The sequence below is a fragment of the Salmo salar genome, chromosome ssa09, assembly GCF_905237065.1.
Source record: "Salmo salar chromosome ssa09, Ssal_v3.1, whole genome shotgun sequence".
Lineage (NCBI taxonomy): Eukaryota > Metazoa > Chordata > Actinopteri > Salmoniformes > Salmonidae > Salmo > Salmo salar.
Window position 1 is genome coordinate 160,525,371 of NC_059450.1, and position 4,697 is coordinate 160,530,067.

The following is a 4,697-nucleotide window of genomic DNA, read 5'->3' on the forward strand; positions in this document are numbered from 1 at the left end:
GTTGTTTAGTTTATATGTGGTTTATATCTTGTTTATATGTAGTTTATATGCTGTTGACCATGGTCACCTTCATTGATTGAGTATCTCCCACCCAACCCAGAATTTGATTAGTACCTTCAGCATGTTGCTGGAGGCTAATAATGAACAAAATAAAATAATTCCACTACTTTACTGATGTGTACTTTTCTTTCAAAATGTAATGGTTATAGCAAAAACGAATGTCTACATACATATTACATTTGAATACCGTTTTCAACAAACTGCCAGGGGTATCCATTTTGCGTCTGTTGAGCATTCATCAGCATTGTTATCACTGTCGTCGTCCTGGGGCCAGACTATTTTTGCAAGTACAATCTAATAGAAAAAAGGGAAATAATTCAAGCACCTCTTGAAAATAACTTGAACCAAAACAAAGTGCAAGCTGATCTCTAGGCTGAAATCCAGCCCCTGTGGTATAACATAACCTTACATACCATCCAGCCCCTGAGGTATAACATAACCTTACATACCATCCAGCCCCTGAGGTATAACATAACCTTACATACCATCCAGGCCCATGTGGTATAACATAACCTTACATACCATCCAGGCCCCTGTGGTATAACATAACCTTACATACCATCCAGGCCCATGTGGTATAACATAACCTTACATACCATCCAGCCCCTGTGGTATAACATAACCTTACATACCATCCAGGCCCATGTGGTATAACATAACCTTACATCCCATCCAGGCCCATGTGGTATAACATAACCTTACATACCATCCAGGCCCCTGTGGTATAACATAACCTTACATACCATCCAGGCCCATGTGGTATAACATAACCTTACATACCATCCAGCCCCTGTGGTATAACATAACCTTACATACCATCCAGGCCCATGTGGTATAACATAACCTTACATACCATCCAGGCCCATGTGGTATAACATAACCTTACATACCATCCAGGCCCCTGTGGTATAACATAACCTTACATACCATCCAGGCCCATGTGGTATAACATAACCTTACATACCATCCAGGCCCATGTGGTATAACATAACCTTACATACCATCCAGGCCCATGTGGTATAACATAACCTTACATACCATCCAGCCCCTGTGGTATAACATAACCTTACATACCATCCAGGCCCCTGTGGTATAACATAACCTTACATACCATCCAGGCCCATGTGGTATAACATAACCTTACATACCATCCAGGCCCATGTGGTATAACATAACCTTACATACCATCCAGGCCCATGTGGTATAACATAACCTTACATACCATCCAGCCCCTGTGGTATAACATAACCTTACATACCATCCAGGCCCATGTGGTATAACATAACCTTACATACCATCCAGGCCCCTGTGGTATAACATAACCTTACATACCATCCAGGCCCATGTGGTATAACATAACCTTACATACCATCCAGGCCCATGTGGTATAACATAACCTTACATACCATCCAGGCCCATGTGGTATAACATAACCTTACATACCATCCAGGCCCCTGAGGTATAACATAACCTTACATACCATCCAGGCCCATGTGGTATAACATAACCTTACATACCATCCAGGCCCATGTGGTATAACATAACCTTACATACCATCCAGGCCCATGTGGTATAACATAACCTTACATACCATCCAGGCCCATGTGGTATAACATAACCTTACATCCCATCCAGGCCCCTGTGGTATAACATAACCTTACATACCATCCAGGCCCATGTGGTATAACATAACCTTACATACCATCCAGCCCCATGTGGTATAACATAACCTTACATCCCATCCAGGCCCATGTGGTATAACATAACCTTACATACCATCCAGGCCCCTGTGGTATAACATAACCTTACATACCATCCAGCCCCTGTGGTATAACATAACCTTACATACCATCCAGGCCCATGTGGTATAACATAACCTTACATACCATCCAGGCCCATGTGGTATAACATAACCTTACATACCATCCAGGCCCCTGTGGTATAACATAACCTTACATACCATCCAGGCCCATGTGGTATAACATAACCTTACATACCATCCAGGCCCATGTGGTATAACATAACCTTACATACCATCCAGCCCCTGTGGTATAACATAACTTACATACCATCCAGCCCCTGTGGTATAACATAACCTTACATACCATCCAGGCCCATGTGGTATAACATAACCTTACATACCATCCAGGCCCATGTGGTATAACATAACCTTACATTCCATCCAGGCCCATGTGGTATAACATAACCTTACATACCATCCAGGCCCATGTGGTATAACATAACCTTACATACCATCCAGCCCCTGTGGTATAACATAACCTTACATACCATCCAGCCCCTGTGGTATAACATAACCTTACATACCATCCAGGCCCCTGTGGTATAACATAACCTTACATACCATCCAGGCCCATGTGGTATAACATAACCTTACATACCATCCAGGCCCATGTGGTATAACATAACCTTACATACCATCCAGGCCCATGTGGTATAACATAACCTTACATACCATCCAGGCCCCTGTGGTATAACATAACCTTACATACCATCCAGGCCCATGTGGTATAACATAACCTTACATACCATCCAGCCCCATGTGGTATAACATAACCTTACATACCATCCAGGCCCATGTGGTATAACATAACCTTACATACCATCCAGCCCCATGTGGTATAACATAACCTTACATACCATCCAGGCCCATGTGGTATAACATAACCTTACATACCATCCAGGCCCATGTGGTATAACATAACCTTACATACCATCCAGCCCCTGTGGTATAACATAACCTTACATACCATCCAGCCCCTGTGGTATAACATAACCTTACATACCATCCAGGCCCATGTGGTATAACATAACCTTACATACCATCCAGGCCCATGTGGTATAACATAACCTTACATTCCATCCAGGCCCATGTGGTATAACATAACCTTACATACCATCCAGGCCCATGTGGTATAACATAACCTTACATACCATCCAGCCCCTGTGGTATAACATAACCTTACATACCATCCAGGCCCATGTGGTATAACATAACCTTACATACCATCCAGGCCCCTGTGGTATAACATAACCTTACATACCATCCAGGCCCATGTGGTATAACATAACCTTACATACCATCCAGGCCCATGTGGTATAACATAACCTTACATACCATCCAGCCCCTGTGGTATAACATAACCTTACATACCATCCAGGCCCATGTGGTATAACATAACCTTACATACCATCCAGCCCCTGTGGTATAACATAACCTTACATACCATCCAGGCCCTGTGGTATAACATAACCTTACATACCATCCAGGCCCATGTGGTATAACATAACCTTACATACCATCCAGGCCCCTGTGGTATAACATAACCTTACATACCATCCAGGCCCATGTGGTATAACATAACCTTACATACCATCCAGGCCCCTGTGGTATAACATAACCTTACATACCATCCAGGCCCTGAGGTATAACATAACCTTACATACCATCCAGGCCCATGTGGTATAACATAACCTTACATACCATCCAGCCCAATGTGGTATAACATAACCTTACATACCATCCAGGCCCCTGTGGTATAACATAACCTTACATACCATCCAGGCCCCTGTGGTATAACATAACCTTACATACCATCCAGCCCCATGTGGTATAACATAACCTTACATACCATCCAGGCCCATGTGGTATAACATAACCTTACATACCATCCAGCCCCTGAGGTATAACATAACCTTACATACCATCCAGCCCCTGAGGTATAACATAACCTTACATACCATCCAGCCCCTGTGGTATAACATAACCTTACATACCATCCAGCCCCTGAGGTATAACATAACCTTACATACCATCCAGCCCCATGTGGTATAACATAACCTTACATACCATCCAGGCCCATGTGGTATAACATAACCTTACATACCATCCAGGCCCATGTGGTATAACATAACCTTACATACCATCCAGGCCCCTGTGGTATAACATAACCTTACATACCATCCAGGCCCATGTGGTATAACATAACCTTACATACCATCCAGCCCCTGAGGTATAACATAACCTTACATACCATCCAGGCCCCTGTGGTATAACATAACCTTACATACCATCCAGGCCCATGTGGTATAACATAACCTTACATACCATCCAGGCCCATGTGGTATAACATAACCTTACATACCATCCAGCCCCTGAGGTATAACATAACCTTACATACCATCCAGGCCCATGTGGTATAACATAACCTTACATACCATCCAGCCCCTGTGGTATAACATAACCTTACATACCATCCAGCCCCTGAGGTATAACATAACCTTACATACCATCCAGGCCCATGTGGTATAACATAACCTTACATACCATCCAGGCCCATGTGGTATAACATAACCTTACATACCATCCAGCCCCTGAGGTATAACATAACCTTACATCCCTAATGTTTGGCAACGCTCCTTTTGGTCTCATTCTCATTGGAACATGTTGGGTGAAAACATGGACACAGATTTCTGCAATTACCCTGATTGGTTATCACACATTTTTTCCCCCGTGGAGGTTGACGCCTGCTGTTTGGATTTGAGAACAAACTGTTTTAAAGCAAGGAGGCAGTGCTGATGGACTGTGTGTGTGTGTGTGTGTGTGTGTGTGTGTGTGT